Genomic DNA, 25649 nt, shown 5'->3' with positions numbered 1-25649 from the left:
AAAAAGTTATTTCTGCAGTTGGCTGTAGCAATTTACTTGCTTTGGAGATTCTCGATTCCCTTCTCCACCTCCTCCACCCACTGCTAGGCCAACGCCATTGCCAGTGCCCAGAGACTCAAGCTCTCCAGCAAAGTCCAGCCCCACTCCTCCATCTCCCCCATGGGGCTTTACCTTCGCTTGTTGCTCCAGAAAGGTAAGTCCATGCAATGTTATCCTCTATCCGACCGCTCCTGCCTCTTCTCGGAGTTCCTCCGGTGGGCCAACGGTCTCCTGCTGCCAACACCCTTCGTCTCGGCCTGGCGGCGCCGGTCTCACTGGCGATCCGGAGGTTAAAGATATCCCAGTCAGAGGGGACAGCTCGCGCTCATTAGCCGGCCCTTCAATGACCAGCTCACCCGGCGTTAATGGAGGTATCACTGCAAAGAAGCTTCCTATCCGGGGTTGAGTGACTTCCAACGGTGTAGAGGAGCTTTCTCCACACCATACCCTGGCTTTCTTTTAGAATGAGGCATAATTGCAATACAAAAATAGAAAATATCGGGAGCCTCTCACTAGCATGACTGATCAGATCGCCATCTTGGAAGCTCTCTCAAGTCGCCATCCACTCATTGTCTTTTTAACCAAAAAGCTTTCCTTCTCAATTGAGTTGCTCTAGCAACATCAGAAAATATAGCAAGTTGTTGGCCTAAAAAGCTTTTATCAGTAGCACGAAAAAACATTTTCATAGTCCATATTTTGTCAGGTTCAAGGGCAAACACAACAAGTAAAATAGCACAACCAGAAATTTCATTCTGAGAATCCTGTAACATACCTATCAAATTATCTATAGGATTAGGTTGTAAAGAAGGACTACTAAATAATAAGGGTACCTCCCTAGAAGATAAACAGAAAGCTTTGGTGAATTAAAGACTGAGGACCTTTAAAAATCTCAATATAAAACTTCCTGAAATAGGAGAAATAGAAAATATTTAGGAAATTTAGTATTCTCAAATGCAATCTCCTAGAATTATTCTATATGCAAGGTGATGCATATAGGGAAAAATAACCCATGCTATAATTACACAATGTTGGGTTCCATATTAGGTGCTACAACCCAAGAAAGAGATCTAGGTGTCATAGTGGATAACACATTGAAATCATCGGTTCAGTGTGCTGCGGCAGTCAAAAAAGCAAACAGAATGTTGGGAATTATTAGAAAGGGAATGGTGAATAAAACGGAAAATGTCATAATGCCTCTGTATCACTCCATGGTGAGACCGCACCTTGATTACTGTGTACAATTCTGGTCGCCACATCTCAAAAAAGATATAATTGCGATGGAGAAGGTACTGAGAAGGGCTACCAAAATGATAAGGGGAATGGAACAGCTCCCCTATGAGAAAAGACTAAAGAGGTTAGGACTGTTCAGCTTGGAGAAGAGACGGCTGAGGGGGGAAATGATAGAGATGTTTAAAATCATGAGAGGTCTAGAACGGGTAGATGTGAATCAGTTATTTACTCTTTCGGATAGTAGAAAGACTAGGGGGCACTCCATGAAGTTAGCATGGGGCACATTTAAAACTAATCGGAGAAAGTTCTTTTTTACTCAACGCACAATTAAACTCTGGAATTTGTTGCCAGAGGATGTGGTTAGTGCAGTTAGTATAGCTGTGTTTAAAAAAGGATTGGATAAGTTCTTGGAGAAGTCCATTACCTGCTATTAAGTTCACTTAGAGAATAGCCACTGCCATTAGCAATGGTAACATGGAATAGACTTAGTTTTTGGGTACTTGCCAGGTTCTTATGACCTGGATTGGCCACTGTTGGAAACAGGATGCTGGGCTTGATGGACCCTTGGTCTGACCCAGTATGGCATTTTCTTATGTTCTTATGACAAACTTCATGACCCTTAATCAAAGTCACATCACTTTTACCTAATGACTCACATTTTTGCTCCAAAAGAGAGATGTGCTACGTATTTCCCAGAAAACTGATTTTGAGCTTGACCAACAATTGCTGTAACATTACCAAATCTAGACCCTAACAATTGTTTCAGTCTCTTAATGGCAGTCCAAAGTGACTTCATGGTGATCTGCGCAGGTCTCTCAGAAAAATTGGCAGAACTCAAATTGCCAGAAATAGGGGATCCCAAGAAATCACTGGAAGACCCAACTGGAACCTGGGGAGACAACTTCGCTGCCCTCCTCCCCCCTGCAGGGGAATCATTCAGAACACTTTGTATTTGTTCCTGACTCACCTGAGGACCAAGAGGAAGTGCAGACTCTAGTGCAAGTGGTAGATGGAGATCAGGGCTGAGGGAGATAGAATTTCCAGAAGTGACAGGAAAACTCCTGCCTAGCTAATCCAGCCCTGAAGGAGTACTTGAGCTTGAAGGTTGAAAAAAACCCTGAATAGTCGGCTGGGACATTGAAGAGGGAACTGGAAGATTGGGGAGGGGGGTGAGGGGGGGAGACATCAAACAATTCCCTTTCTCTTCTTCCCCATAGGACCAAATGGGGAGACAACCAGAAGAAATTAACAAAGAGAGAGCACTTACTTAAAGAAGTCCTCCAAAAAAGACAAGAGGACTAGGGATGTGCAGAGCAAAAGTTTATGTTCATAAGTCCATAAGTCGAAAGGGGGTCCCATTTGCGGTCAATATGGACATATGGAGAATTCCATCAGTTGAGTCTATGTCCATATGTGCAAATAAAAATTTAAACCCCTCACCCTCCTTAATCCCCCCCCCCAAGACTTACCAAAACTCCCTGCTGGTCCAGCGGGGTCAGGACGCCATTTCTGACCTCCTTTGTAAGGAGCACGTGACGTCGGCGTCACGTTGGAGTGACGCAGCGTCACGTGATTCCCCGCAGGTTCGCTCCGGGACCCTCGTTCGACCCAAAAGGAACTTTTGGCCAGCTTGGGGGGGCCTCCTGACACCCCAAGCTGGCCAAAAGTTCCTTTTGGGTCAAACGAGGGTCCCGGAGCGAACCCGCGGGGAATCACGTGACGTCGGCGCCACGTCGGAGTGACGCGGCGTCACGTGATTCCCCCCGGGTTCGCTCCGGGACCCTCGTTCGACCCAAAAGGAACTTTTGGCCAGCTTGGGGGGGCCTCATGACACCCCCAAGCTGGCCAAAAGTTCCTTTGGGTCGAACGAGGGTCCCGGAGCGAACCCGCGGGGAATCACGTGACGTCGGCGCCACGTCGGAGTGACGCGGCGTCACGTGATTCCCCGCGGGTTCGCTCCGGGACCCTCGTTCGACCCAAAAGGAACTTTTGGCCAGCTTGGGGGGGCCTCCTGACACCCCCAAGCTGGCCAAAAGTTCCTTTTGGGTCGAACGAGGGTCCTGGAGCGAACCCGCGGGGAATCACGTGACGCCGCGCCACTCCGACGTGGCGCCGACGTCACGTGCTCCTAACAAAGGAGTTCAGAAATGGCAGAAATGGCGTCCTGACTCCTCGCTGGACCACCAGGGAGTTGTGGTAAGTCTTTGGGGGGGGATTAAGGAAGGTGAGGGGTTTAAATTTTTATTTTGGATCAACAATCGCGATTTCCAACGTATTCAACATAGCTATGTTGAATACGTTGGAAATCCGATCGTTTTCGCCTCATCACTTTTTTAAGTTAAAAAAAAAAAAAGTAGCGTTTTACATTTAAGTTCAAAACGAATGCACACCCCTAAAGAGGACTACAGCAAAGATCTTCATAACTGTCCACAAAACGAGGCAGAGCCACACGCACCTTTAGCACACACGGCTTCAGCAGCATGCTGGCAGCAGCTGCGCACTGCAGCATATCCAAATTTAAAGGCCCCTCCTGGTATCCCAGGTTGATGATGTCAGACGCCCGGGACAACCAGGGAGGGAACTACTCCAGAGCAAAGTTGTTCAGCAAGGCTCCCGGTAGTTCAGGGCTCTAGATAGCAGATGAAATGCACTCTCCTCACAGTCCCCGCCTAACTTATATTTCTTGACTAGCTTTAGAGAGCTTTATTTTACCCTCCATTCCCTAAGGTACAAACTTAAATTGTAAGCCCTCTGGGGATAGAGAAATACCTATAGTATCTGAATGTAATCTGCTTCAAAAGTGCCTGAAAAGTAAAATATAAATACAAAAAATAAATAGACATACTCAGCAGCCCTACTACTTTGTCTGAGATAATGCTTGTATGAGTAAGGCCATAATGGAGAGAGTACTTGTAATGGAGAGGAAAAGGGCTGTAGATGGGAGACAAGAAAGGGACAAGTAGGCAATACTTCATATAGAGGGAAGGTGAGGACCTTAGGTGGAAGTAAATAAAAAGCAGTGAGAAATACTTAGTATAGATGTCTTCATTAATGTATTTCTTAGTATATCTCTATATAATTTCTCATTTATTGCAGATTAGGGTGCTGAAAATACTTCAGAAGTTCTCCCAACAAATGTTTTGGTAACCACAGAGGGTAACCAACAGTTGGTAGCTGCATTGACATTTTACCCTAAAATTCTCAATTAGCTTTAAATGACTTCTTCATTCATGATGACAAAAATGAGAAATGTTGCATTAGTTGGATGGATGTGAATGTGGTCTACTGGCGGCGGCCACCCAGGTCACCTCCTCTTCTTGGCTACCGATGCGATGGGGTCCACTGCAGGCTTTCTTCTTGAGATGCTGGGCAACACTGATTGGGTGGGCCACAGCCCACCTAGGCTCACCCCTGGCTATGCCATTGCCTGGCACAGATGGTTTGCAGCTGACAAATTTTGACAGTAGGGACTATTAATAATTCTTTATCAGCAGATCTTTCGGATCACTGATTAAAGTACCATACTAATTTATTGGCAGAATGGGCCCTCAGCTCAGAGGGCTTTGAAAACCATGGTAATTAACTTAAATTGAACCCTGTTCTTAAAAAAAAGCAGTGAAGTTGATGAAGTATAGGGGAAATGTTCATCTCATAATGAGATGAGAGACAATCAGACATGTTGCGGCATTTTGCAAAAGCTGGAGTGCCCTAATTATATACTGTGGTAACCCAACATACAGAGAATTATACTTGTCCAATAGGCTAAAATCAGACATTGACAAGAAGTGTTTCAATGGACGAAGCTTAAAGAAAGCTGACTTAATGATGGCTCTATCTTAGTGCATTCCAATACCATTTTCTTCTCCCAAATCTCCAAAAAAAGACACAACAAGATTTCCCCACCCAAACTATTAATCTTCTAGACATAGACTCAGTTTGGTGGCCTTGTCACATCAGTATGGGGCAACTCATAATTAGTTCCTGTCTTCTTATTACTTAGATCGAGTATTCTGATTTGTTCCATGTAAATGGCCATGTTAACTGTTCCTTGTAAACTGTTCCTTGTAAACTGTTCCATGTAAACTGCCACCCGGCAGTAATTATTACTGTTCTCTGTGAACCGGAGCGATATGTATTGTATACAGGAGCTCCGGTATATAAAAACCATAAATAAATAAATAAATAAATAAATAAATAAATAAACTCTATTAGTAAGGAGCAAAATTGGAGTCCCCCTTGCAATTACATTATACAGGGTGGCAACATTATAAGAGGGTAGTACCAGAGGAGGAACAGTAATTACTTCAGCAATCCCATCTTGTTCCTCATCATACAAATCATCTCTCCCCTGCCTTTGCTGCACTCAGACACACCACAATGTGCACCCATTAGTAATAACCAGGGGGAAGAAGGATGAGGAAATAATAGCATGCTGTCGTTACTGTATCAAGTGTCAATATTAGTTCTGCAGTCTCTGGCACAGCCTGAATTGGGAGCATACTTCACTGAAAACCACATAACCACTACAAAAAATTCAAACATTAGGGAAATTACCAAATAAGAATGATTACAGTTAAGCTGTTTTAAGGGAAATCATCCACTAAGACTACTCAGTGAGGTAGAATCAGGACAGATCCATAACATTTCCTGTCTCATTGTCTGGCACAGAGCCTGTAGGATCTGGAAAAGTCAGCTACTTACTCTACAGCTGGTCTTTCATAATACCAGCTGCTTCTCTACAGGAGGCAAGTGACAAAGGGAGAGGCCCCAATCTCTGCTATTTCATTTGACAGAAGCCTCTGAACTTCCAGCAAACAGTAGAACTCAGGGATATGACTATGAATATTTGAGACATTATTAGCAAAGATCCTGCAGTGGCCTTAACCACTCCAGGCATGAAGAACAAAGATAGGCATAGCCCTGACATCTCTACGCAAGAGGGCAAAGATATGCATGGATCTGACTACTTCAAGTATAAAGAATAAAGATGGATACAGACCCTAAGCACAAAGAACAAAGATAGGCATGATCTGAAAGCTGAAAGCAAAAAGAAACATAGATGGGTAAGCGGCCATGACTCTTACTGTTATGTTCGTGGACCCTTAGGCTGGTTGGAACAGAAGATGGATTACAGTGGAGGTCCACAGCGAATGTCCCAACCAGGAGGCGGTTCGGAAGCTCGGTGCTGGCTGACGCTCTGGTCTATGGTGAAGTCTTTTACAACCAAGGACGAGACCCTCAGTGGACGGATGGACGGTGTTGGACCGAAGAGGAGAAGATTCTTCGCCCTGGAGACCGGTACTCCCCCGGGAGGAGCCCTTAGGAGTCCAGCCGCTAGGACTTTAGGAGATTCGCCCTGGAAGCCGAAATCCCCCCAGGAGGAGCCCGTAGGGACACGGCCGCTGGGACTTAGGCGACTTCCTGAGGATGCGGGTGGTCCGGATGCAGGCGCCTCCTGCAGGTCGTGGTTCCGGATGGCTGGTGCCTCCAGCAGGTCGTGGGAAGTCCAGAAGTCAGTCCAGGAGTTGGAGTCCAAGGATGGTCCGCAGCCAGTCCAGGGGTCAGTATCCAGAGAGCGGTCCGCAGCCAGTCCAGGGTCAAAGCCAGAAGAAAGATCCAAAGCCGGTCCAGGGGTCAGAGCCAGAAGAAGATCCGAAGCCGGTCCAGGGGTCAGAGCCAGAAGAATCAACAGCGGAGGGAAGGCAGAAGCAGGACGAAGACGACCACAGCAGCACAAACCAACTCCAGGAACCTTGTTGCAAGGCACTGGAGTGAAGTAGATGCAGGGTACATATACCCTGAAGGCGTCTGACGTCATCCACAGGTGCAGCAGCTGAATAGAAGATTTTCCCGCGCTGGCCCCTTTAAGGAAGGCTCCTCCCCGCGCACGCACGTCAGGGGGCGGGGCCAGCCGCGCCGAGCCATCGACGTCTCTCCCGAGGAGGGAGAGACGCGCTGAAGGGCCTGCAGGCCCAGGGAAAGCAAATGTTGCTTACCTGATGTAACAGGTGTTCTCACAGGACAGCAGGATGTTAGTGCTCACAAATGGGTGACATCGAGGATGGAGCCCTGTACGGAAAACTTTTCTGTCAAAGTTTCAACAAGCTTTGACTGACACTGGCACACTGGGTGCACTGAGCATGCCCAGCCTGCAATTATCCCTGTGAGCCACAGGTGTCTCCCTCAGTCTCGTCTTATAGCTAAAAAGCGCAAGCGAAACTAAAATAAAAGTATACAGACCCAACTCCACGGGGTGGCGGGTGGGTTTCGTGAGGACTAACATCCTGCTGTCCTGTGAGAACACCTGTTACATCAGGTAAGCAACATTTGCTTTCTCACAGGACAAGCAGGATGGTAGTCCTCACAAATGGGTGAGTACCGAGCTGAGGATGCCCGGGAATGCACCAGATACACCGCAGATGCGCAAAGGCGTAACGACTGAGGTGGAAATGGGAACGGAGGGCATCCGCAACACCATAATGGGTTCGTGGAAGGATGTTGGGTAGTGAATTGAAAAAAGTAAGAGTAGGCGGACTGGCCAAACATGGAGCATGCCGGCTAGTCAAATGTAAGCAATAATAGGCTGCGAAGGTATGGAGAGGACTCCAGGCTGCAACCTGATAAAAAAGTACAAGCAGCAGTAACCAAAGGGAAGCTGTTAAGGCTAAGACGGACACAACAGTATGTGGATACCCACAGTGTTGTAGTGAAATGTCTGCTTGTTGGTAGGAAAGGAAATATAGACCACTTAATCAGAAGGATTAGGTCTGTGTGGCCACGGGAAGTAGCAGCTTGACCCTTGCATGAAGGAAAGAGTCAAGTGGAATTCACATGGAATGCAGTGCAATGTAGATAGAATGTAAGCGCAGCATTACTGTCCAGGAATGTGGAAAACCCAGTCTCTCCCTAGGGCGAGAGAGAGAGGTTAGGAAAAATTAATAGAGTATTTCCTGAGGAAAGGAGATACAACATCTACCTGAAAAGGATAGAAAGTTGAATGCGTAGAACTACTCAGTGGCAGAGGAACGGAGTCAGGTGAGTATGGAAAGAGTGCATAACTCACGGACCCTGCTGGCAGGAATGACATTAAGAGGGAAAGAAGTTCCCTTGCCAAACTGTGGAAGAGAGGAATGGAAAGGCTCAAACGTAGAATGTATGAGACTTATAAGGAGAATATATATGTTCATTCCGTGATTAGAGAAATAGAGGCGGCTTGATCAGTGGATAATCCATGGTAAGCCGACTCAGAGAGGATTACCGAAAACGGGAACCCAACTCCCAAAACGATACACCTCCTAAGAGAAAGGTGTATCTATGTGGAGGATGTCTGGAGAACAGAATCCGAGGGAGTAAGAAAAAATGGTGGAAAAGTAAAAGGGGTAATACCTCTTTTTTTTTTTCTTTTTTTTTTTTTTAGCGTCAGGAGGTAAAGCCTGCCATATTAAACGGCAAGATTTATGTTTAGAAGGTTTTGTGACGCTACCAGAACCTAAGAACATCAGTAAGTCTATGATTTGGGACTGACTGGTGAGAGAATAAAAGGTTACTGATATGATGGATTGAGAAGTATGGGAAAGCATACTGATCTCAGTCAGGGAGTGGGGAAAAGAATACTGAACCCCATCCCAGTTCAACATTAGAAGAATGCTGGCTACGAGAGGCAGCAGAAGAGATATATTGAAGAGGCCTTTGATGGAAGAAAAGGCATCTAAGGGAACGCATAGGAAACATGTGCAGGGAGCAGAACCTGTGCATCGTATGGAATGATGCAGACGCCGAGGAAAGTTTAGTTAACTCAGCGTTAAAAGATTTGCCCTGTACACATGTAATTGAGACCATTCGAGAGGATAGAACCTATGTGGAGAAGGTCTGATAGAGCGTTCATTAAATCTCTTAGATATGTGGCCCAAGGACGCATGAAGTGAACAAGGGCCAAGGGTAGAGCTGCGCAGCTGTCTAGCAGAGTAGCTAAGAGGTAATGCGTGCTTATGAGTTGGAAAGCACATTGTCCCTATGCTGTCTGTCTGTATGCACAAAGAATTGTTGCAAAAGCAGTATTGGAAGGCATAAGGGCATAACTCATGGGTGCAACGTCCAGGAAGTTTATGAGAAACTATGCTGGAGTGCAATAGATGCATAATGGGTTGACAGCTTTCAGGAGAAACTTTATAACCCTAAGGAATTGCGAGCATGAGTCGAAGGAGACTAGGTCCTAGTTTGAACTGGGATAAGAATCAGGGACGAAAGCAATGAAACCACTTAGGTCCATTGAGTATAGAATGTCACTGAATATAACCCATAGCAGTTTTGAATTATGAGAAAAATGCATAGTGGGAAGAAACCCCATAGCCCAACCATGAAAAGTTGAAAGGCTGAGGTTATGGAAAATATGCGCAGGGACATATAACAATGTATCAGAATGTCTGTGCGCATGCTGGACAAGAGGGTCTTAAGACTGTGGTGTCCAGAAGTGTTACAGAAGGGATTTATGGCAGTGACAGTAATCCCAGTTAGTAAATGTATAGTGAGTCCTGAAAAAAGTGAGAGCTCCTTGCATGTACTGAAAGTGGTTAGCAGTAGTCTATGCAAGGAAAGTGAATGATGTTACACTCCGCAGAGAAAACAGCATTCACCAACAGTGATGCAAGAGACAGTTCACTTACCGAAGCTGGTGCCAGCGGCAGAGCTTGGGGTTGCATTGTTGACTCACCATAAAGCACATAGAAACATTAAAATAATGTACTTACTGCAGTATGAAGTGATGGTAACCAAAGATACCATTGTACCTGTGACGTCTAAAGAAAGTTGGATTTTCTTAGGTCCAGGATGTGCGGAGAGTAACTATTTTCTGTTAAAAGAAAGAATAGTGCAATTAAAACTCCCCAACCCCCCTCCCTTCTCCCCTCTGCACTTCGTAGCGCCTGGGGGAGTGTACCGGGACTTTGGTACAAGGTGGGGTGGCCGCTCTGATATCTGACCAGATGGGAGACCAGGAGGTGTCCCAATGGAGGATATCATGTAGGCTCCTGCAGGTGTGTGAGCGGTAAGTGGTACCCGCATTTCTGTATGCTGTACAAGGAGACACTGAGACCTGTGGCCAGGCCTCAAGGTGGACTTGTACATGGGGGCAATGGTTGCTGAATCTCATGTTTAGCAGATCAGCCAATGCAGCTGGACCTTGGTTGGGAGGGAACCAAGAGTCAGAGCATTGGTCGGCACAGGGACTTGTTACTGACAAGAGAAGAAGCCCTGCTGCAATCCCAAGAAGATAGAGGGGTTCTCCTGATATTGTGGCTAACATAGCTAACATAGTGATATGTGACACTAATACAGTTCTAAAAGGCACATGACCCAGAACTTTTCGAACCACGGTCCGAATGGGAGAACACAACTCTATGGGAATGCCGCCGAAGCGGGTACTTACCATCCGACGTGGATCGCCGCAAGACGAGCCGGTGAAGATTGTTGACCCCGACGGTCTCCGGAGTCCTCGAGGGTAAGGCCGGGGACGTAAACGTCCATCTCGCTCTGAAACCCGGTATGGTGGCACAGGTACAGAGGAGACAGGCCAGGCGTGAGTGGCGTTTAGACTGCTAAGTGTAACAGATGGCCATAGTCCCACACCACTTGACGGTGGGGCACGCCAGGAACAGAGGAGCCCTAACGGAACTCATGTTCCCTTCCCTCGTCACAGCGGCTCGATGTGTCGTGACGCCAATGCAGAAGCTGTCGGACCTGGATCCGGAAGTTCTGGATCACCAAGGACTGCCAAAACTGTAGGAACAGTGCTGATGGCAGTGGTGATGTCGCTCTGCCCGAGCGTTGTCCAGCCTGGAGAAGGATGGCACCGATGTGCTGGATGGCGTCAGCGGCAGACGATCACGATGTCGGCGATGATGGGTGCCATGGTGCTCGGCCCGGTCTTTCCCCAGCGCCGAGATGGAAGCCCTCGTCGTCCTGGAAGGCGATCGATGACGAACTGTCAGCACGCCTGCTCTGCTCCTGACACAATGGAGTGTCTTAAGCTAATACGGGGCTTAAAAAAGAACCCAAAGCATGGAGCAATGTGAGGAGGCGAGGGTATTATGTGGCGGTGCTATGTCGGTATTGACGATATTGAAGGCAACCTAAGGGGCTTCGAGGATATCATCAAAATGGGTATGAAAAATCGTCGATGACTGGCCAGGAGAATGATGACAGTGACGGGCACTGACAGCAGTGGCATAGGTATCTTTGAAACGATGTGGAATCGAATAATCGAAAAACATTGCCGATATTGAAAAAGATACCGGCATCGACTGAGTCGAAGTCGAATCAATAGGGCGTCAAGGACACCGAAGGAAAACGGAGGTGTCGAGGGCATCGATGCATGGAGGCGGGCATTTATGCCGTTTGTGGCATGGCCACGGGCATCAACTATAGGGCCACAGACGTTGACGGTATCGATTTGGACAGACTCAGATTTCCAAGTGTATATGGCATCGGTGCCCCAGACACGTGTGTCGGTGGCATCGATATGGACACGTATGGAATCGATGGCATGGATCTCCCAGTCGATGAATTCCATCCCGGCATCAACGCCAGTCCTGGAATCGGCATGGGCATCGATGCCAGCCATAAGGCTGGCATTGGCATCAACGCCCATCCACGGAATCGAGCCGGCATGGATACCCACCGATGGGACCCACCTGGGCATCGAATTTCACCAATGGGAGCAGCCTGGCATCGACTGCCCTCGATGGATGCATTCTAACATAGATGCCCATGGATGAAACACCTGGGCATCGGTGTCCATCGATGCAAAAGGACCCGGCACCGATGCCATCGACGGACGGCCATCCGGCACCAATGCCATCGACGGACAAGCCATCCGGCACCGATGTCCATCGATGGGGACCATCCGGCACCGATGTCCACCGATGGGGACCATCCGGCATCGATGCCCACCGACGAATCGATGTGGCACCGATGCCCACCGATGGAAAAGGGCTGGACATCGGTGGGGAGGATGGGGCATCGATGGCATCCCCAAAAGGGGGGGTGGCATCGATGAAGTGACCCTGGGATCGTTAAAAAGTGTCTCGGGCAGCGGTGGCGGCGACCCGAGTATGCATGGCAGTGACTAACAGCGTGTGCGTCAATGGCATGCATCCGGGTAGGGACGGCACCGAGGAAGCCCAAGGAAAAAAAACAGTGCGTAGGAGGAAAAAGCCTGGTAGCACTGAAAAGCAAAAAACATGGATAAAGGCATCAGGGCACCGTGGGGGGAGGGGCGCTGATGACATATAAAAGCCCAGGGCGGTTTAGGAGGGTCCCGGTGTAGCGATAGGGTATCGACTGCGTGAGGGTACCAGGGAACGAAGGACTTGAAGCTACAGAAGTCCTAAAGTTAAGGAAAAAAATCCCTACCCCACTAGCATAAGCAAGCAGAGTGTCACAGAGATACTCGCAAGCTGTTTAAAGCTAACTGAAAAATGGGGGAAGGGAAGGCTTCAGTCAGTTAACAGTCTTAAGATAGTGACAGGAACCGACCGAAAAATAAGAATTAGTACTCACCAAGCGTCGTAAAAACGTACGCGGAGGGAGACCTGTGCAGGGAAAAGTGTTTTTTGAAGTGAAAAGTTAAGTGTTTCCATGAGGTAATTAGTTAAAAAATCCTCACAGAGCTCCAACCGCTATGCTGACTGCAGAGCGGAAAAAAGAAGACTGAGGGAGACACCTGTGGCTCACAGGGATAATTGCAGGCTGGGCATGCTCAGTGCACCCAGTGTGCCAGTGTCAGTCAAAGCTTGTTGAAACTTTGACAGAAAAGTTTTCCGTACAGGGCTCCATCCTCGATGTCACCCATTTGTGAGGACTACCATCCTGCTTGTCCTGTGAGAACCTCCGAAACGGCCCGGGCCGCCCCCGAGGTAGGTGGAGGGACCGGGGCACGGCCCGGGACCGCAACACTTACCATGTCAAATAGAGACAGCACAGGTGGAAGCTGCATAATTTTAAACTGAAAGGTGGAGATGGTAGCTGTGGATGCTGCAAAGTCCTTGGGTATTAAGTTGGAAGATTTTTGGAATTTGGAAAGCCAGATATCGGGAGTAGTTTGAACAGTTTATGTCTGTTTAACATAAACTTTTCAGGCTTTGAAATCAGTGGTGTACGCGTTGGTGAGGCTGTGGTGGACTATTGTAATAGCATCTATTGGAGTCTGCCAGGGGCTATTATTCAGCAACTGCAAGTTATCTAAAATTTGGCAGTTAGAGTTATTATGGGGCATTCAAGGCAGGTTATCAGCAGCTCCCTTACGCTTGAAATTTCACTGGCTTCCAATTAAAATGCAATGCAAGTTTAAGATTCTTGTCCTTGCTTTTAAGATCCTGAGAGGAATCTGTCCTTTGCATATGAGAATTGCTTGCATTGGACCAAATCCAATAGATCTTTGAGGTCTCAATCAACATCAGTTACAACTTCCTTCAGTAAAGGCATATCGACAGGTTAGGGCCTTTTCTATGCTGGTCCTAAGCTGTGGAACAAGTTACCTCTGAAATGAAGCAGGAACCAGATCTGATACGATTTAGGAAGAAATTAAAAACATGATTAATGGCTACAGATGTATGTGGAGATAGTGGTTGGTGGTATAGATAAGATCATAATTATTGACCGTGGAAGTATTTAGAAATTGGAGAGACTGGAGTGGTTTGTTTGCTTTATTATTTTACGTTGTTTTATGTTTTTATGATGTTGATACTTACTTTAAGTTTTGTATATCACTCTGAGTGATTTTATTCTAAATCTGGAAAATGTTTAATAAATTTTATTAAATAAAAAATAAATATAAATAAAATACTAAACACAGCCCTGACTTCTCCACACAAAGATATTAGAGGTGGTCATGACAATATACTGCAGACTGCTCAAAAGTTACAAAATCTGTGGAAACCTGCTGTCCATTAGCAGAATATCCATGACAATTCTGGTTTTTAATGAAAGCTAGGATTTCCATGACAGCTGGCCCTATATATCTGTCATATTTCCTATCTTTAAGCCCTTGCTTACTTCCTAAAAGAAAGAGATCAAATCTTGTTTTTCCAATAAGCATGCTTTCTCTCACTGACTGTACCTTGATATAAGAACATGAAAGAAAATTCCAAGAATCCAACTTTGTCTGTACTTCACATACAAAGCTCCTGTAAGAACACAAAGTCCACCTTCATCTGCATAACTATTTATATTCAAACCCAGAATAGAGATTTGCAGCTCTACTGCATCCTCTGGTATACTCTCCATCCCCACCCTACTATAATGATATATTGTTTTTCCCTAATCTAACAGACTACCAAATTAAGATCAAATAGGCAGAAATAAGTAATTCTAAACCAAGGCTTTGTACACTCCCATTGTACACTCTGAGGCTGATTTTAAAACAGGCGTGTATTGGCGTGCGAGCAAGGACATGATAGAATTTCTAATTGTGCGCATACTTATGCATGCATGTTTTAAAATGCATCAATAGATGTGTTGCAAAATCAATTGCAAAGGTCCATGTAAAACAAACCAGAAAAAAACAATTTAAACAGGAAAAGTTCTAAAATGCCAAATCTTTATTGAAATGTCAGTTCTGGTTTGTTTTACATGGACCTTTGCAATTGATTTTGCAACACACCTGTTGGATTGTGTTCATATTAGTGTGTTTGCCCATCATCCCACACTTCGTTGTGGGTTTAAAATATACCAACCCACATAAGTATGCTCCTAATTTTAAGAGTTTATTCGGGCACAGTTAGTCCGCATGTGTCTTCAATAGGACCATGCCAGCTTTTATGCATGTATATCAGTGAATTTTAAACATGCTCACACAAGTCACATTCCCAGTTTTCCAATTAGTCCACCAGTTTGTCCAGTTAATAGCAAGGTCTTTCAGATCCCTCTGGTCCATCATCCTGCATGTTACTCGGTTGACTCAGACCCCTCACCCTGTCCCATAAGCCCTATATGTTATGCACGCCGGCCGCGGCAGACCCACGGCTCAGCTCCCTCACCTCTTTCAAAGTAATCCAGCATCTGGTCCCTTGTCTCTGGCAGCTGTGGGCCGCCGGCTCCATCCTCGGGCTGCCCCTGGTGCCTCCGGTTCTGCTGCAGCTCCTGATGCTCTGCGTCGGGCCTCTCTGCGTGGCCCACGGAGAGACGCCGTTCCGACCAGCACTGTGCCCCTCCCTAGGCATGCGCAAGTACGCACAGCTAGTCCTTAAATAGGGCCCACGGCAGGAACCTGACCGCTGCCCCGGATGATGATGTCGGCAGAGCTCCGGTATATAAGCCCAGGCTCGGCTCTCTCAAATTGCCTTTGCAACAGGTCCCCTTGCTAGTCAAGTACTCATTGCCTCTTCAGTTCCTGATTCCCAGTCCTGATTGCCTTCATTCCTGTTTCCTTGTTCCTGTTCCTTTGTCTCTCCTTCGGATTGCTGACCTGGTTTGACCTCTGCATTGCCTGACTACTCCGTTGCCTCTCTCCAGCCCCGGACCTCTGATTTGCCTGCCTTCTCCGTGCCTCTCTCCAGCCCTGGACCTCTGCATTGCCTGACTACTCCGTTGCCTCTCTCCAGCCCTGGACCTCTGCATCACTTGACTACGCCGTTGCTTCTCTCCAGCCCTGGACTTCTACTTCTTCTGACGATCCTTTTGACTCTTCTCATCTAGACCTCAGTCTTGCTTGCCACTGCTTCCAGATTGCCGCCAGCCCTGATCCCAGCTTGCTTAAAGACGCCTCTTCAGCTTTTGTCCTGGACGTGTTCATTCAGGCTTCAGCCTGCTCTTGTTTGGGCACCCTCTGTCAAACTGTGATCCTATTGGCGCCTAGGTCTCTGGGACTCCTCCTCATCCAGTACAGACTGATACCTACACTAGTTGCTGCCTCTGGGCTGACCTCGAGCCACCCATCAACGATCACTGACGGAGGCCACCTAAGTCCAACCGGCCCTGGCACCCAAAGGCTCAACTCACAGGGAACAAGGGCTGGTATTGGTGAAGCGCCAGCTGGCCTCTGTCCATCAGCCCTCTCACCTGCCTAAGGTGGGGACCCGTAGGATCCCTCCTACGGGTAGTGTCAACCCCACCTCGGCCCAAGGATCCACCTCTGGCACAACAGATTGCAAAGGCCATGGACTCGGCAGAGTCGCGTGCCCTCCAGGTTATTCCTGGCCTGGCCCTAAAGGTACAAGAACAGCAACAGTTTCTTGAGGCTCTGGCCTCTTCCCTCGAGCATCTGCATACACGGCTAGATGCCATGTCCAGCAACTCAGTTCCAGTGACAGCTTCCTCTCCACCACAGCTGTCTACTTCCTCCTCCAGAGCCTTTCTGGCCCTGCTAGCCCTGCCTCGTTTCAACGGTGACTCCAAACTGTGCAGAGGGCTTATTAACCAGTGCTACATGCAGTTTTCTCTTCAACCTTCCATCTTTCAAGATGGATTAACCAAGGTCACCTTCATCTTGTCTCGCCTAGAAGGGAAGGCGCTGGCGTGGGCTTCTCCCTTGTGGGAGCGATCGGACTCACTCCTACGGGAACTGTCTCGGTTCGTGGCCATGTTCCGGTGAATCTTTGATGATCCTGGGCGGCATGCCGTGGCAAGTATTAGTCTATTACACCTTCAACAAGGCCAAAGAAGTCTCTCCGACTACACCATTGAATTCCGGACTTTAGCGTCTGAACTTATTGGGCTCTCCCCGCAACTAAAGGATGAATTGGCAGCACTAGAGCTCCCTTCCTCTCTCAAGGATCTCATCGATCTAACAGGCCAAATTGACCATCGTCTCCAAGAGCGTCACTGGGAGAATCAGATGCCCAAGAAACCCTCTCAGGTCCGTTCCCACTCGCCACCAGCTACCAATCCTACTTCTGGTAGGAATTCTGCTGTGGCCGAGACCGATGAACCCATGCAGTTGGGTCGTGGGCACCTGTCCCCGGAAGAGTGCCTCCGGTGGAGACAAACAGGCCTGTGTCTGTACTGTGGAGCACCCGGCCATCACCTACAGACTTGCCCAGTCCGTCCTGAAAACTTCCTGGCTTAAGTTCAGTTGGGGTCCTGAACTTGGGCGCAATGTCCCCAGCCCCTCAACTATCCGTGCCTATTACTATATTCTGGGATTCTCGATCGTTTTCTGTCCTTGCTCTGGTAGATTGCGGAGCAGGTGGTAATTTTATCCTTAAAGACCTAGTTCAACTCATGGGTCATCTCGAGAATTCCTTGTGCATTGCTTCAATCTATGGAGAACTGTTACCAGTCGAATCTCCTTATCCACAGAGCCAGTTTGACTTCTTACTGGTGCTCTCCATTCCGAAGAAATTGAACTTTTGGTTCTAGAGAAATCCATCCACTCGGTAGTTCTGGGACTACCTTGGCTCCAACGTCACTCTCCCCAATTCGATTGGGGGTCTCTCCAGCTGACAGAATGGGGCTCCGCCTATCATAGAAACATAGAAACATAGAAATGACAGCAGAAGAAGACCAAACGGCCCATCAAGTCTGCCCAGCAAGCTACGCACTTTATCCATTTTTTTTCCCTTTTTCTCTCTCCCACCTGTTACTATTGGCTTCCAGTACCCTCCAGCCCTAATTCCCCTCCACCCAATTTAGAGAGCAGCTCTGTATCTACATCCAAGTGACATCCAGCTCAATTAGGGGTAGCAACCGCTGTAACAAGCAGGCCACCCCCTTGCCCCATACTCTTACCCACCCCTGTTTTTATTTTTTTGTTTTGTTTTATTTATTTATTTTTTTTGGAAATAGCAGCTCTCCATCCTTCCGCTCCGTGAAGGTGGAACACCAACTACTGGCCACTGGCATCCCGCTCCGTGAATGCCTCTGTGGCTACTGCCGCTCCGTGCAGTGTTTGAATGCCTCTGTGGCTACTGCCGCTCCGTGCAATGTTTGAATGCCTCCACTTTATTCATGCCCTCTAGACTTGATGGATCCACAGTGTTTATCCCACGCCCCTTTGAAGTCGTTCACAGTTTTAGACTTCACCACTTGCTCCGGAAGGGCATTCCAGGCATCCACCACTCTTTCCGTGAAGAAATACTTCCTGACATTGGTTCTTAGTCTTCCTCCCTGGAGCCTCAGCTCGTGACCTCTGGTTCTGCTGATTTTTTTCCGACGGAAAAGGTTTGTCGTTGTCTTTGGATCATTAAAGTTTTTCAAGTATCTAAAAGTCTGAATCATATCACCCCTGCTCCTCCTTTCCTCCAGGGAGTACATATTTAGATTCTTCAATCTCTCCTCGTATGTCATCCTATGAAGACCCTCCACCTTCCTGGTCGCCCTTCTCTGTACCGCTTCCATCTTGTCCTTGTCTCTTTGTAGATACAGTCTCCAGAACTGAACACAGTACTCCAGGTGTGGCCTCACCAAGGATCTGTACAAGGGGATAATCACTTCCCTTTTCTTACTCGATATTCCTCTCTCTATGCATCCCAGCATTCTTCTGGCTTTTGCTATCGCCTTGTCGCATTGTTTCGCAGACTTCATATCATTAGACACTATCACCAGACTTGTCTTCATAAAGTGGCGCCCCCACAAGTGGCTCCTCTGGCGACCACTTCCTCAGGCATATCTGCTCCCTACGCAGACTTCGAAGACGTGTTCTCGAAGCAGAAGGCGGACCTCCAACCACCTCTTCAGAGATTTGATTGTCCCATCAATCTTCTACCTGGGACCACACTCCCTGAGGGCGCACCTATCCTCTGTCTCTTCCCGAGACCAAGGCCTTGACAGAATAAATCCGGGAGAATCTTGCGAAGGGGTTCATTCGCCCCTCTACCTCTCCTGCTAGCACAGGGTTCTTTTTAACCACAAAAAAGGATGGATCTTTAAGACCATGTATCTTACCGCAGTCTGAATGCGATCACTCTCAAGGACAAGTACCCTCTGCCCTTGATATCTGAATTGTTTGATCGGCTACACGGAGCTTCTATCTTCACCAAGTTAGACTTACGCGGAGCTATAACTTGGTGCGTATTCGCCCTGATGACATCTGGAAGACTGCTTTCAACACCAGAGATGGACATTACAAATATTTAGTGATGCCCTTCGGCCTTTGTAATGCACCTGCAGTTTTCCAGCGAATGATTAATTAAATCTTCAGGGATCTCTTGTACATCAAAGTTGTGGTGTACCTGGATGACATTCTTGTCTTCTCCAAGGACCTGGCTACACACTATACCGATGTTTGTACCTTACTTCAACGCCTTCGGGAGAACTATCTGTTTGCAAAATTGGACAAGTGCCTGTTTGAAAAATCCAGCTTGCCCTTTCTGGGGTACATAATTTCCCAACAAGGGTTCTCAATGGATCCTGTGAAACTCAAAGGAATCCAAGACTGGCCACAATCTGTGGGCCTGAAGGCACTTCAACGTTTTCTAGGATTCACAAATTACTACCGCCACTTTATACCACACTACGTTGGCGGCTCCTCTTACAGCTTTAATCCGTAAGGGTCAAGACAACCGAAACTGGACCCCGGAGGCTATTTCTGCCTTTCATCGCCTCAAAGAGGCTTTCTTAACAGGATCCTGTCTCCATCATCCAGATCCTAATCACCCCTTCCTGGTTGAGGTAGATGCCTCCGCAATTGGAGTAGGGGTGGTCCTGAGCCAATGCTCTGCTTCCGGTCCCGTGTTCCTTCTACTCGCGCAAATTCTCTGCTTCAGAACAAAATTACAGCATTGGAGACCGCGAGTTACTCACCATCAAGCTGGTTTTGGAGGAATGGCGCCCATGGCTAGAGGGCGCTCAACATTAATTTACAGTGTTCACAGATCATAAAAATCTGGAACACTTGAGCCAAGCCCAACGTATCAATGCCCGTCAAGCCCGATGGGCTCTGCTCTTTTCCAGATTTAACTTCGAGCTTCGCTACTGCCTGGCAGAGATAAATCTCCATGCAGATGCCCTATCACATTCATTTGAAACTGAAGACAAACCCGATGAACCCGGTCATATTATTGACCCAGCCTGCATTTGTCTTTCGGCTACTCATCCTGTTCCTACTGGGAAAACTGTGGTGCCCCGTCGACTCCATGAAAGAGTTCTCCGGTGGGCACATGACTCTAAGTTTGCCGGTTAACCAGGGCAAGCATGAACCTTAGCACTGCTTCAGCGGTTCTTCTGGTAGCCCACTATGGTCTCTGATGCTAAAGCGTACATCGATTCCTGCAGTACCTGCGCTCAACAGAAACCCCTGGTCGAGCGACCTTGGGATTTACTCCAATCACTTCCAGCTCCCGAAGAACCGTGGACACATTGTTCCATGGATTAATCGTGGATTTGCCACCATCTACAGGCCACATGGTCATACGGGTTACAATTGACAGATTCTCCAAAATGGCCCATTTTGTTCCACTACACGCCTACCATCTGCACCCAAATTGGCATGCCTGTTCTTTCGACACATCTTCCGACTACACGACTTACCCAAGGACATTGTTTCTGACAGAGGCCCACAATTCATTGCCAGATATTGGCGCTCTTGTAAAAAGTTTGGAATTAACATCAGTTTAACAACAGCATACCGTCCTCAAGCCAATGGACAAGACAAGCATACAAACCGCTCCTTGAAGTCCTTCCTCTGCACATATATATATATATATATATATATATTTATTTATTTATTTATTTATTTAATTAGCTTTTATATATCGACATTTGTAGGTACATCATGCCGGTTTACAATATAACTGAAGGAGGAAATTACAAAAAACCAGGGTGGGGGGAGAGGGAGCAGATAGGAAGGACAATCGGGGGGAGAGGGAGCCAATAGGACAATTGGGGGGAGAGGGAGAGGGAGCAGATAGGGAGAGGGAGAGGGAAAGGGAGCAGATAGGAAGGAGAGGGAGAGGGAGATAGGAAGAGGGAGCAGATAGGATGGACAATTGGTCGGAGCTTCTTCCTTGGGCAGAGTTCTCCCACAACTCCCACATTGCCGCTACCACTGGTACGTCACCCTTTTCCATCATCTACGGGAAACAACCTCGACCACCGCTACCCATTCCATTGTTGGTGCCTTCTCCTGCTGCGCAAGCCACTGCCGGTGCCCTCAAGGCACTTTGGAACCAGACGAATCTTCGTTTACGCCAAGCCACTTCCCAGGCCAAGAGATCTGCTGACAGCCATCGACACTCGGCTCCTGAGTTCCTTCCTGGCCAGAAAGTCTGGTTAAGCACCTGTTATATTCGACTCAAGATACCTTCTCAGAGGTTTGCGCCAAGGTATATTGGACCTTATCCAGTCATTCTTCATGTTGGACCAGTAACTTAGCAACTCTGGCTGACGCCTACATTGGGAATCCACAATATATTTCACGTATCACTCTTAAAACCTGTGGTCCTATCCTGGCCTTCACGAAAGGCTCCTGCCCTTCCTCTGCTGGTCGCGGAGACCAACACCACTTATAAATTCCACGAAGTACTTGACGTCCACCGTAGGGGCCGCCGTTGGGAATACCTCCTTTCCTGGGAGGGTTACGGCCCTGAAGAAAATTCGTGGGAGCCAGCCTGTAACATCCTGGATAAGAAACTCCTCCTCCAGTTTCATGGTGCCCATCTGGGCAAACCCAGACCTCCAATGGGGGGGTGTAGAGGGGGGGTACTGTTAAGTGCGCTGGCCACAGAAGATGCATGGCTCAGCCCCCTCACCTCTTTCAAAGTAATCCAGTATCTGGTCCCTCGTCTCTGGCGGCTGTGGGCCACCAGCTCCATCCTCGGGCCACCCCTGGTGCCTCTGGCTCTGCTACAGCTCCTGATGTTCTGCGTCGGGCCTCTCTGCGTGGCCCATGGAGAGACGCCGTCCCGACCAGCACCACGCCCCTCCCTAGGCGCGCACGTGTGCACAGTCTTTAAATAGGGCCCGCAGTGGGAACCTGGCCGCGATCCTGCATGATGACGTCGGCAGAGCTCTGGTATATAAGCCCGGGCTCTGCTCTCTCAAATTGCCTTTGCAACAGATCCCCTCGCTAGTTGAGTACTCGTTGCCTCTTCAGTTTCTGGTTCCCGATCCTAATTGCCTTTGTTCATGTTTCCTTGTTCCTGTGTTCCTGTTCCTTCATCTCTCCTTCGGATTGCTGACCTGGTTTGACCTCTGCATTGCCTGACTACTCCGTTGCCTCTCTCCAGCCCCGGACCTCTGCATTGCTTGACTACACCATTACGTCTCTCCAGCCCTGGACCTCTGCTTCTTCTGACCATCCTTTTGACTCTCTCCTCGTCTAGACCTCAGCTTTACTTGCCACTGCTTCCAGATTGCCACCAGCCCTGATCCCAGCTTGCTTAAAGATGCCTCTTCAGCTTTTGTCCTGGACGTGGTTCATTCAGGCTTTGGCCTGCTCTTGCTCAGGCGCCCTCTGTTAAAATGTGTTCCTATTGGCGCTTGGGTCTCCAGGACTCCGCCTCATCCAGTACAGACTGATACCTACACTAGTTGCTGCCTCTGGGCTGACCTTGATCCACCCATCAACAACCACTGACGGAGGCCACCTAAGTCCAGCCGGCCCTAGCACCCAAAGTCTCAACCTGCGGGGAATGAGGGCTGCTATTGGTGAAGCGCCAGCCGGCCTCCATCCATCAGCCATCTCTGCCTGCCGACAGTGGGGACCCGTAGGATCCCTCCTATGGGTAACGTCAACCCCACCTCGGCCCAAGGGTCCACCTCCGCCGCAACACTATATCTTGAGATTTGCAGACTTGCTCCTCATCAGTTATGCGGAAATTTAGCATATTTATTTTTAAAATTTGGAGTTACACATATAAATCTTGGCCCCACCATGGAACATCCATGCCCCATTTCTTTTCTGCCCCTTATTCCTCATAGGCACATGGGTATATATGTGCGTATTTTGCGGCTTTTAAAAATACACATTTGCTCTCGTGTATCCCACATATATGCGTCTGTGGGCAATTTTGCACAAGCAACACTTTTATAATTAACCTGTCTGTATAATAATTTACACCTTTGTATTTTTCCATCATTTACACATCACCCACTCAATATGCTTCAGATTATTAAAACAGGGAAATAGTACAATGCTATTGTGAAGTGTATTGTTCAATTCAAATCACATGAACAATATGCCATTTCTATTGTGATTTATTACCAATGAAGTGAAGCCCTTTCATCTAGCAGTAAAGATAAAGAAGAGAGGAGGAACGTACCTGATAAGAATTTCAAAAGCACAAGCTTATCCGAGTCTCTCTTCTTTAACCTGGATGGAGAAAACATAAGAGTAGTTGGACTTTAACTCATAAGCCCTAGATCTGTTACTAGAATGCAACCTCCTAATCCAACATATTTATGCATGGACTCTAATCCCACTGTAGCATCCTCCTCTATCATGACTGATATCCATGACAGCAGGTCTGTACATGAGAAAAAGATATGTAAGGGTCCAGGTCCTTAAAACAGATGTCTGGTTTGCATATCCCAGCCAATGTGGGAGTTTTCAAGATGTACATTTATTTATTTGATTTAGATTTCACTTTTTTTTGTAAATAACAGTTTTTATTCATGTATCACAGATTAAATACAGTATATAACACAGGGATACAAATGCTGCTTCCACCACAAAAGAAAACATGTTTATATCTCAGGTAAACATAGGAAGAAATCTAAAATGCCCCGAATCTTCAGCTTTCAACATGAATTTTAATTTTAAACCCTTTCCCCCCCCCCCTTCCCCCCACCCTGTCAGGGAAATTCAGACTAATATTCACCTTCATATTATACAAGAGAGTCACACAAAACCCAAAGTAATAAATCTTGACCAACAGAACGAGTTTATAGAAAGAACCAGACTAATCATGGTATATAGCATAGCCCCAAAGACATATTCAGGAGAACCCCTACTGTGTGATCAGAAATCGATCTCCCAAAATAAAATATGATTAACACATAGACCCTGGCTTGCTGAGACTTTGCCACTGCCAATAATTTCGCTATGATTCTTCAAATATGTGTAACTTTTCCTTTTTAATGGCAGTCAATTTTTCCATATAATAAATCCAATGTAGACGTCGTAGAACACTATCAAAGGAGGGGGACGCTGCATTCCTCTATTCCTGGGCCAATGTACCCCTCACCGCCTGTATAACAACTTTTAGGAATAGATGTTGCAATTTTGAGATATCATCAGTCGGGTAATTTAAGAGGACCAATTTAGGTGTCAATGAAAGAGGAACACTTAAAAGAGTTTGCAGCCATCCCTCAACCCTCCACCAGAAAGGTTATACAATTGGGCAGGACCACCACATATGGACATAGTCCCCTTTCTGCCCGCAGTTTCTCCACCACAAGTCGCTAGTATTAGGAAACATTTTATGCATCTTTACTGGTATAATATTGTTATAATCTGGTATGGTTGTGGACCCTGGATCATAGTGAGAGCTGACTCCACCCACAGGGAGGAGCCCTGTGGGGACTCACTATGATAGGCGTGGCATCAGCTGAGACGGACACAGAAGTAAGAGACTTTATTAGACTGGAACGTGGGTAGTATCCACAGAGTGGAATGAAGACACAGTCCAGAGTAGTAAGGTTTCTCAATGATGATATCCCTGGTAATGGCCTGCAGAGTGGGGTAGGCCAGGAAACTCCTCTCCCGATGACACACCTCTCAGGATAGATCCGGTAGTGGCCCGCAGTGCGGGGTACGCTGAGAATCAGCGAGTAGTAGTTCAGAGAGGTGCAGGAGGTCAGCAGAGCAAGATAGATGACGGTACTCACTCTGAAGTGTAGAAGAAGGTAGCTGAGATGAGCACGGTAGTGGCCCGAGGCACAGGCTACACCAGTGGTTCCATCAGCAAGATGGTAGAAACGAGAATTGCACTCACAAGGCTGAACTACGCTGAACAAGGATAGATGGATTTTCCAGGCAGGAAGGCCCTCCGAGGAGTGGATAGCCAGAACGTGACAAGGCCCCCGAGGAGCAGGTACCTAAGGCATTCTAAGTCCAGGAGTTCAGGATCCAGTTCAGAGTAGCAAAGCAAAGCGTCTTCAAAAGGAGTGGAATAAGCAGGAAGGAAGTCCTTGCTAACTCGTAGGAAGCATAGACTGGTGAATTAAATACACTGGCAGGTGAACGTGACAAGGCCCCCGAGGTTCCCGCCATGACATGAATAAGAGAGTGCCTGGCGCACACGCGCGTGCCCTAGGTAATCCCCGATTCAAGATGGTGGACGGGGTCACCCATGCCATCCCGGGGACGCTGGGAAAGGCGGTGTTTGCAGGCTGAGGCCGCCATGGCTCTGAGAATTGCTGGTCAGGGAAAAGAGAGGTGAGCAGCAGAAGTCGCAGCCGTCTGCAACCGACAGGCGCTACAAATATGCCAACTAAATAGCAGCTTA

The 25649-nt window shown here is 47.6% G+C and overlaps 1 protein-coding gene across 4 annotated transcripts in view; it reads right to left on the bottom strand.

Moving 5' to 3' along the window:
• Positions 1-25649, bottom strand: part of SHANK3 (SH3 and multiple ankyrin repeat domains 3) — a 1690229-nt gene that overhangs the window by 1508032 nt on the left and 156548 nt on the right. For all 4 annotated transcript variants that reach the window (XM_029615063.1, XM_029615061.1, XM_029615060.1 and 1 more), the window contains exon 2: positions 23463-23512. The gene's annotated coding sequence lies outside the window, so the exon portion shown is untranslated. The remainder of the gene's footprint in view (positions 1-23462; positions 23513-25649) is intronic.

The sequence above is a fragment of the Rhinatrema bivittatum genome, chromosome 9 (genome assembly GCF_901001135.1).
Source record: "Rhinatrema bivittatum chromosome 9, aRhiBiv1.1, whole genome shotgun sequence".
Taxonomy (NCBI): domain Eukaryota; kingdom Metazoa; phylum Chordata; class Amphibia; order Gymnophiona; family Rhinatrematidae; genus Rhinatrema; species Rhinatrema bivittatum.
The sequence above is the reverse complement of the archived record's forward strand: the minus strand, read 5'-3'. Positions and strand labels throughout refer to the sequence as shown.